Source organism: Protopterus annectens, chromosome 10.part0 (genome assembly GCF_019279795.1).
Source record: "Protopterus annectens isolate FY-2018-M chromosome 10.part0, PAN1.0, whole genome shotgun sequence".
NCBI classification, from domain to species: domain Eukaryota; kingdom Metazoa; phylum Chordata; order Ceratodontiformes; family Protopteridae; genus Protopterus; species Protopterus annectens.
Window position 1 is genome coordinate 152,714,836 of NC_056744.1, and position 10,643 is coordinate 152,725,478.

At 40.0% G+C, this 10,643-nt stretch overlaps 1 protein-coding gene across 1 annotated transcript in view; it reads right to left on the reverse strand.

The window, feature by feature from the left end:
- LOC122813016 (actin-related protein 2/3 complex subunit 1A-B-like) overlaps positions 1-10,643 on the reverse strand; it is a 494,459-nt gene that overhangs the window by 258,662 nt on the left and 225,154 nt on the right. The gene's annotated exons all lie outside the window — the stretch shown is intronic.

Here is a 10,643-nt window from a genome sequence, read left to right on the forward strand (position 1 = left end):
AAAGTATATACACATGCATACTTGAATATACGTGTATACAAATATATTTAGACATACACACATATGAACTTACTTGGGCAGAAAGGAGACCAGCAGTATTTCTAGTTTGCCTGATTGATGCAACAAACACCCTGCAGCTATTCCACTCTGGCCATTCCCCAGCAGTTTTCAATTATTCAGCACCCTTTGTAAAACTGACACCTGTTTTCTTTATTTTGGGTTCCTGTTCCAAATTGCCTGCCATTTTCACAGTGAGATAGTAATTCCTTATGTCTAAGCTAAATTTTGATCCTTCTATTTTGTCCTGTGCCACTCTGCCTCTCCCAGCTATCATCTTTTGTTCATTCCCTTTAATGATTTATGGACCTAAATTTATGACTACTTTCCCATCTATCGATAAGGAAAACAGTTCCACCCTTTCTAGCCTCTGCTGATATAGCTTCAGCTGTTACTTTAACATAAGAGTTAATGGAATACTACTGATATAGCAGTATGTCTTTGCCAGGACTATGAAACATTATTTCCTGTTCTGGCAAACAAAAATAACTTTAGAAAGACATATGTGAAACATGCATATTTACCTGTTAAGCTTTGTCAGTTGTTAATGTGGTGAAATTAATTTGTTTCAATTTCTTTCTCAGTCTCTTTGCCGTTATAACAGTGGGCAACTTTGGGGACCTACAAGTAACTGCTTATTATTATTTATTTATTTATTTTTATGTTTGCGTGCTTAATTGTCACAATTACTGTCATTATTGGATCTTTCCTATTCCTGACAACAACATCCTTACTTTATCCTTAATATTCTCTTTTCCTAAAGTTCCTTGAGTATCCGCTGAACTGCATCATTAATTTAAAGGGCATGTCTGAATTTATAACTTTTTCTGTAATATTCTGTGGGTGGCAATTTATATTTTCTACAGCTGCAACCTACTTTCTTAAACTTTTATTGCTTTTGATAATGATGATGATGCCTACTGAACTGAAACAATGTTTCAGATATGCATTCTCAGATGAATAACTTATGGCTTCCTTTAATTCTGTACTTCATAGGTTCATAGGTGTGTACTAGGCTAATGGTTCTGGAGCCTTTACAAGCCTAGCCCATAGGATTACCCTGGCATCATGCCATCAGATCTTAGTTCCCAGTGCCTCTAACAAGTAGAGACACTGGAGTGATCCCTGGGGTGAACTTTCTATTTCCCATCCACTCATCAAGATTTCTCTTGAAGAGGGCCAGTGAGGTGCTCTGGTTGACATGTATGGAAAGTCTATTCCAGAACATGGGCAGTCTCTGGGTTATGAACCTGTCCCTCCAGCAGGTCCTGTTGATTGTGGTACTGAGGTTGAGTTCTCTGGAGCATGTGGTGGGGAGGGACTGGGATTTCTTTAGATGTAGCATTTCTAATAGAGTTTGGTCAGACATGGCTTTGTAAGTCAAGCAGAAATCACCTCTTAGTAGATGATATGAGACAGAGAATAACTGGAGTTTTTAGAGTCTGTCCATGTAGGACATGTGTTTAAGGCCTAGGATCCTCTTTGTGAGGTACTTTTGTAGCCTTTCCAGCTGTTGCACATGTCTAGTAAGGTACATGCCAAATGGGGCATTATACTCAATGATTGGCGTAATGAGGGAAGTATAGAGAGAGATAATGACCTCTTTCTTCCTGGATGCAAAACCCTTCGTAATGTGATGTGCTACATAGAAGGACTTTCTGACCACAGTGGCAATGTGGTAGTCAAAGGAGAGGTTGCTGTCAACCTGTGTTCCCAGATCTCTTATAATGTCTTCAGTGTTCAGTGGACTCCCATTGATGTGGTAATTAGTGGAAAATGACTTTTTCCCAAAGGGGGGTGATGATGCATTTTTTGGCATTAAGCTTAAGGCGATAGTTTCGATACCAGTCATTGGTCTCAGTGAGGCCTTTCTTTAGAATATCTACATCACTTGGGGAGTTAATAATGGCTCCCAGCTTGCAGTTGTCTGTGAACTTGGTCAGCCAGAATCCCTCCGTGTTGGCCTGGACATCTGAGAAGTAGATGCCAAACAGGAGAGGACCCAGGACTGATCCCTGTGGGACTCCACTTGTGACTGGTCCACAGTCTGACTTGGAGTCCGCTACTTTCACACTGTGTGTTCTAGCTGTGAGCCAATTTGCAATAGGGGTTGATGCCTAGTTTGGTGAGTTTATCAATAATTCCTGAGTGGGGAATGGTATCAAAGGCCTTGGCCAGATCAAGGTAGGCTGTATGAACTGCCTTGCCCTCATCCACAGCTCTGGTGACTGATTCAAAGAAGTCAACCAGGTTGAGCAGGCATGATCTACCTTTCACAAAACCAAACTGCATGAGATATAGAGTTTGGAGATTCCCTATATCCTTGTTAATTAGGTCCATGATGGTGTGCTCCATAGCCTTACATATCAGACTCGTCGGGCTAATGCGGCGATAATTTCCAGGGCCTGTAGTCGCCTGTAGGGACAAAGCCTGAGGTGAGGCTGTGATTACAAAGGGCACACAGATGTGGTGAGAGTTCACTTTGTAGTTCATGTAGAATACATCCAGGGATATTGTCAGGCCCCATGGAAGCTGTATTCTTGGCCTTGGACAATGCAGCTTTAACCTGTGCTGCAGTAATGCTGGGTTCCTGGCATTCCTCTGGTATTGTGATTGGTCCTTTGGGGGGGAGGGGTAAAGTTGTCACGGAATCTGTCAGTCAGTATGTTGGCAATATCTGTTGGCTCGGTATAGGAGGTACCATTGTGCAGTAACTCAGAGCAAACCTGGGTATTGCCATGGAGCTTCTTGATATAACTATAGAAGGGTTTGTGGTTGTTTTTAATGTCTGCCACAATTCTGCCTTCATAGCTGTCTTTAGAGGTTTGAATGAGGGATCTCAACTTTTTGTTGAGGCTAATAAGGGAGTTTGTCCAGTCTTGGTACTTCACCTTTTTCTGCAATAGTTTCTTCCTTCTGTTGTAGAGTTTATTAATGGCAGAAGACCACCAGATTAGCTTCCTTTTTTTTTGAAGGAGAGCGTTTCGGTTCTGTTGGGTATGGCTAGTTTCATGTATTTATGTACATGTTCCTACAGTGCATTGGTGTATGATTCGGCAGTCATGCCATCTATTTTCCATTGACATGGGTGCCATGAAGTTAGCCATCTCTGTTTTTAGAAGCCCAAAATCAGCTTTGGAGAAGTTTTTCATGGTGATTACCTTTGCGGGGGTGTGGGTAAGATGTGGATTTCCATGCTGATTAGTTTGTGGTTGGCTCTAACCAGAGAGGAATTGACTATTGGTGTAGAGCAACAGTTGCCCATGTTAGTAATAACCAGGTCAAGGATGCTGCTTCCCCTAGTGGGGGTAAGAATGAGCTGGTCCAGGGTATTGGAACTGATGAATTCCAGGAAGCATTGGGCCAGTGTATTGGTGCATGAGTAGTTTTCCGAATTGATGGAGGAGTAGTTGAAGTCACCTAGTATGAGAGTATTGGGTTGGACCCTAATGGTTTCCAGGGTGCTTAGAAACTTGGAGTGAGAGTCTTGGGGCATGGTTGGGAACCTATCGCAGGCTACAACCTGAATCACCATCTTACCCAATGTTAGTTGCACCTAAAGTATCTCAGATGCGTTATGCTGGGCTACTAGTCTGGAGGTGTGAATATCCTTCATGAATATGGAGACACCACCACCTTTGGAGTTTCTGGGTCCAAAAGGTGTGGAATGGGTTATAGCCTGGTAGTGCAGGGGTGCTTTCTGCTGCTTTAAACTAGGTCTCTGTTACAGCACAAAGGTCAATGTTCTCCATTTTGATGAGTGCTTCGAGCAAGTGCATCTTGAGATTTAGACTTCAAGAGTTGAGCAGCATGACCCTCAGATTGCATTTATTTGTAGCTGTTATGGTGGCAATTTGGTCTTTAGAACATCGCCTAAAAAAGACACTATAGGGCTGGAAAGAGCCTTAGCCAGTATCAGGAAACCCAGGGGTGACAGATGCAGGCCATCTCTGACAAAGCATCGAGGTCTGTCAGTCATGTCACCCTAAGCAGACAGATACTGGATCCCCTTAGAATGACACCAGAAACTTAGCCAATTGTTGAAGTAAATAATTTTCTGCTTGTACTGCAATATAATTCTGGGAGATGGTAGGATGCTGCTCAGGGCTAGGGTCATACCTGCCTGGGCCACATAATCCAAGAGCTCCTCCATGTCTCTTTTCATGTAGTCCAGGGAGGTGTATTTCAGGTCATTCACACCCACATGGACAGTGACAGAGTCATACTTGTACTTGTTGTGGAGTGACCTGAGTGCGTGCTTTATGTATTTGATTCTGGCACCTGATAGACAGCTGACTGTTACCATCTCCTTATTCAACCTAGTGAGTGGGACATCAGTGTGCCTCACTATTGAGTCATCTATGATTAGTGTATTGGGCAAGCTGTTTTGCCTTAGGGGCTTAGGTTGAGGGGCACACTGTGTAGGTGAGCTATGTGTCTTGTGGTTTGTGCTGTGTTGTGATGGTCAAGTGCATTTCTGCCTTAGAGGTCATGCTGTTTGGGTAGATTTTTTATTGAGAGCCTCCATGAAGGTGGGTGTGTGGTTTGTGTTTTTATGTGAGAGCTGTGATGGTGGGTGTTCTGGAGGCCTATATGTTGCATGTGGTGTGGTGCAGGTGTTGACCTTCTCCTCTTGATTAGCTATTCTGGTCTTGGCTTGAGAGTACATGGCTTCCAATTTGGATATATAAGTGCATCTCTCACAAGTCTGAGTGTTGTGAGGTAAGACGAGAGGGTTGTGTGTGTACATGAGGCAGTTGCTACACTGCTTCATAATGCCCAAGTTCACCAGGTTAATAAGAGAAAGCACAAGGAACTGACCTTTGGACATGCCAGGAGGGATGGTCATTATTACTAAGTACTGGAGCTGTTTCCTTATATATTCCTTTTACAGTAAAAATGTCACTCAAGGTGTCTGAGTCTGTACAGAGCACTACTAAACACTTGAGGGGAACTAATATGCAGACCCTGGAAATTTAAGGATGAAGTATTTAGGCAGGTATTCTGAAGTTAGAAAGACATCAAGCAGTACTTACTGATAAATAAAGAATTAGCTTGTCAAGAATGATGAAAAGAGGGGAGTCGCATGAATGGCTACTACTAATGCTGGTCTCAGCACAGCCTTACTCTGTTGTCTACAATACTCCTTTGCTTCTTCTCTCACCAGAAGCAAAATGTTAGCACCAATACCAAGAAGAGAAGCAGACCACAACCTGTCTGATGATTCACAGTCTTTTCCCAGATGATGCAAAAAAACAGCAGGCTTGTAGCCTTTTTCTGGAAGATGCCTTGAATAGCAACCAGACCAATCAGGTACGTTAAACACAGACACTCACTCTCCAACCAGAAAGAGTCAGGAATCAATGCACTCTGCTCCTATTCTCACCAGGATCAGAATATAAGTACAGATTCCAAGCTGTCACCTATAAAGCAGTTATTAAGTTTTTTTGGTGATCAGCAGTCTGCAGGAAATAATGTAACTGCTCTCCTTCTCTCATCAGGAGAAAACAGAAGTACTAATCCCAAAATGACTACTGAGACGCAGAATGCGGGCTCTCCAATAACTGGTGGTCTTGCAATAGTTGCTTAAAGGTAAGATGAACAAAATGGTTTATCCCAAACACTGCAGTGTGCACTAGAGGAGTTAGATCTGAAAGTAGGTAACTTAAGTTTTACCTGTCCAAAACGTTAAGTTTTAGTGGAGAGTCATTATTTTTATAACAGCAAGTTAAATTGAAAGGGGGTGGTCGCTTTTGTATTCTGGTACTATGGAATAAAGTAAGATGGCCAAAAATTTAAATAGCTGAAGGGGAGTGATTTCACAAAATGATAATTTTGTGCTTACTCACACCAGCCAGTAAAAGCAAAGAGGAAATAAGATATATGGTCAAATTAACATAAGGGTTAGGCAACTAGAAAGACAGTGGTGTTTAAGAACACAACAGTAATCGGGTAGCAGGGTGAGAAAAATTTCTGTCTCACTCACAAGAGACAGAGCCATGGTCTCTTTTCAAGTTTTAACATGCAGTTAAAAGCAGAATACAAGTAAAACATAGTGTAAAGAGAACAAATTACAGTATACAAAATAGAAAAAGGCAATAAAGTAATACAAAATACAACAAATAAAAAGCAAACTAACCTTTCCCTCACAGCAAATTGTAGCAGAGTCTGGGTGAGCCTTTTCAGTAGTTTTCACCACTTCTGATTATGATGAGTTCACGATTACTGTTTCAGGTGTATATCTAACAACCTGCAAATTGGATTCCTGTTAATGAAAACTGGTTCTAACCAGCTTTAATGCTCCAGGACTGATATTTTTTTTTTTTTTCATTTCTTATGTCTCTGAGATGAAGGATTATTCCATAATCCTTGAAAGATGTCTTTATTATCCTTGTTCTCAAGAAACCAATGTTAGACCCAAGCATCTTTAATTATTATCTGTAATTGTCTGTAATCTTCTTTTGTTAGAAAAGGTTAAGAGAGATGTTTATAAACAGCTTGAAATGAATTTAATAGTCATTAGGCTCATTAATTCATTCCAGTGAAGTCCAGTTTTGTACTTGTCATTGTATGAAAACTGCTGTTGTACAAGTAGTTAATGATCTCTTTATGGCTGGAGACTGAAATCTCGTTATGGTCTATCTTGTATGGTCTTCAGGTGGTTTATTTCTTTTCTCTTTGGCTATTTTCAAAAAATCTGTTCAGGTCTGAATTCCTCTTCTTCCAATCCCTTGGAATGTGGGATCTCTCTCTTAGGCCAATTGCTGTTCACCATTTAAATGCTTTCACTGGAAGATATTATTAGATTTGCTGCGGTGGTACAGCGGTAGCGTTGTTGCCTCACAGCAAGAGGTTCTCCTGTTTGATTCTCGGCTGGAGTGCTTTCTGTGTGGAGTCTGCATGTCCTGCCCGTGGTCAAGTGGCATTTGAAAGACATGTGTAAATGGGCGTGCCTTTGTTGAAGGTTGGGCGTTGGGCTGGCAACTCCGCACCATAAAAATCTACTGCCAATCATTAGCGGACCAGAGTTCCACTGTGGCAACCCCTAACCGGGAAAAGCCGAAATGTCAAACAAACAATTGGGAGATATTATTAGGGACTGGGGATTAGCAGACCATAGATACACAGATGAGATACCTCTCATTTCCACAAGATGACATGGCAAGTATGTACTCCCTGGCTGATGACCCTGAAGCCCTCCTGTAGTGTGGAAGAAGTGTCTATTCATTTTAGAATAATATTTAAGTTAGTGTGTGTTTACATATTTAAAGTAATGAGATGACAAGCATTCGGTTTTGATGTTCGTTTAAAGTATATGTCTTTCTTACTAGTATTTTTCTTTTATATGATGTTTCTGATGACTTTTAAAAGGACTTTTAAGATGTAGTTACAGGGACTTTAGCTTTGAAATTAGACCAACTTAATTGATTCTAAATGCATCAGGTGATATGTATTTAAATAGAGTGGTTTTCTTGTATCAACTGCCTGAAGAAGTCTTATATTGAGGAGACGAAAAGCACTTAACTACTGATTAAAACTGTGTTCGTACATGTTTGAGGTGTCAGTTGCCGTTTGTATTCAACTTTGCTTAGTGTTCTCCCCTGACAGGCTTTCACAGGTTTCTTAGAACCACCTTTTTGATATTGCTTTTAATGGAGAGGGATGACTATTGCAACTCATATTTAACTTGCATTTAAACTTAATTATTTTATGTATTTATCATTGTTTCAAGTTTTATATTTTAATTTGTTTTAATAGGTGTATCTTATGTGCCTAAAATAACTGAAACTGAAGTCAACTGAAAGCCAGAGATGTAACATGGAAAATACAAACTGGTCTGTTAATCAGTTTGTAATGCTTAAGATATCTTTACAACAAGTTCAGCTCAGTGCTCAAGGAAAGGAAACTAGTCAGCATTAATGAACTTCTTCAAATCAACAGAGTGGCTAATTGCAGAACGTTCTGGAAAATAATGCAGCCCCTGCTGAAATGCAGCTCTTCTTTGACTCAACTGTTTTTATTGGCATGAATATATGGTAGATGACTTCAGACATTTCTTCAAAATGGTGGTGAGATACTTCACGAGACAGACTCATCAATTTTGCTCTCACAGGCTAGATGTGATAATTGGTTTAACATCCTCCAAGTATCCTGCATTCCTCTTGGTGACAACTGAAAGACTAATTACAAACCTCTTCATGAAGCGTCAAAAGCAGAGACTCAGAGGTGCAAATAGTAAAAGCAGGTAATATTGGTAAGTCACTCAGAAGAGAGAACTCTAACCTGTAAATTGAAGCCATTACTGTGCCTGTTCACAAAGGGGGCCTGGTTTGTGCAGTGATCATTCTAAGTCCCCTGTCTAATTGATAAGGTTTATACAAACAATTTTCATGTACCTCATACAGCAAGGCTCTTCTCTGATATGCAACATTACTTTATACCCAGATATTTATTTGAAACAGCCTTAGTCAAAACTACCTTAACTGTAAAGGTAAGCTTTCTATTCACTATTTTTTGACTTACTTGTCCTGTTTGCCACAGTAAAACATTTTCTTCTACTAAACAGAAATGTGAAGCTGGAGATCAACACCCAGGCATATCCTTGTTTCAGTCACTTCTTTGAAGGAAGGAATACAAGGTGTCATAAAATGGCACCTTTGAAAGCCTAGAAACTGTCTCAAGGTCCTCGTTAACACTTCAAAAGAAACCTTGACGAGTGGATGGGAAACAGAAAGTTTACTTCGGGGATCACTTCAGTGGCTCTGTTGGACAGAGGCACAGGGAACTAATCTAAGGGGATGGTGAAAGCCAACACATTCTGGCTAGGCTTACAAATGCCTTCAGGCAGATAGCCTAGTACCCACCTATGAACCTATGAACCTAGAAGGATCTATATGGGTCAGATCTGTGACCGTTACCATTCATGGCATTTGAAAATAAAATGTGGGAAAACTGTGGTGGATCTGATTTACTACATTATGCAGACAATGCAATCGTTATCTACTGCCATTATCTACCAAAAAAAATTTGAAATAACTCCAGAAAGATTTTTGACTTTGGAAAACTGGTTCCTGCTAAATTAATTGTTTGCACCACTAAAACTGAAAGCATCCATTTTGTAAGGAAACCTCTCTCTACTGATACAACTAAATGTGTGATAAGCACACTGAATGAAAGAAGCCTATTGAAGTAGTTTCCCACCTTTAAAAATCTAGGACCTCTCTTCAATCAACTATCAAGATATAGATATCTTCAAAAATATTAATGCAACCAAAGACAAACTACGGCAACAGATTCTCTTAATTTAAAGGCTATTGTTTGTGAGGACACAAAGAGCTATTCAGCCAAAGATGAATTTCCCTCTGAGCTGCTTTTTTTGGTCAAATCCTTATGGTCTTATAGCACAAATAGCTGACATCCTGGAAGCAGCATATAATAGGAAAACAAGCTTTGCTCTTGGAGTTTCAAGATAGGATGCACAACTGTCCGACCTTAAAAACCTTTAAAGAAGGCTCAGTTAAATGCTGCTATTTTTCCAAGTGTTCTGACAAGGAGCAGAAAGGCACTTAAGTGATATGATTTCCTGGGATATGGTTATCAGAAAACTTATCCTTTAAGTTCCTCAGATGTACCACAAACGTAGCTACAATCTTTTGGTAATTCAGTCCCAGGAAAGAGAATACCATATCCTCTGCTACAAATATCTGCTGTATCCTACACTTTGTGTTGACAAAATATAACTTGTATGGGGTGATTTTGAAGGATTAACTATATGCCCTTGACAACTGCCTCATAACAGCTTACAAGCCCAATTATCCCAAAAACATATGCTACCGCTTCTACAGATGTGACAACCTTGACAACCCCTGGTTTGTTAGCTGTCTCTAAGAACAGTTTCCTTAATTCAAACAGAATAATCAGGGATACGTCTTCTGCCTGACTGTCTCTCTTTTTTTCTCTCTCTCTGTCTCTTTCTCTCTCTTCTTACCTACAAGTATTCCATCTGTTGTTTGTTAATTCAATACAAGAGGTGCTTGTTGAAAAGAATTTTATACTTGCACCAAAAGTCATCATTTCTAGATGTCCTGCGTGTGCTTTTCCTTCTAATGAGAACAGAATACAATTACATTATCTGTCATGTTAAATATGTGACTATGACATTATGACCTTATGGCTTAATGTAGTTCTGCAAACTTGTAGTAAATGTTTTCTTATTGGGTATTTAATGAAAAGGATATCACCCACCTACAATTACCTGGTCACCAAAGAACTAGAGCTGGCATACGTTCTGGACTGTACACTACCCTACCATTTTATGATATCCCTTAGGTTGCACTAACCATTTTACATTACTTTACAGAGTTTAATTCTAAACATTCACTTACAAGGCCTGAAGATATATTCCCGTGTACTTATGCATTCTTTTATTTTCATCATGTCATCTGTATAAAGAGAGATTTCTGAACTCAAAATCCATATGAAATATTTATAGACACCTCAGAATGCAGATAATGTGGAATGTGTGCAAATTCCCACATTAATGACAATTTCATCTGAGAAGACAAATACTGCATAGCACCAATAAG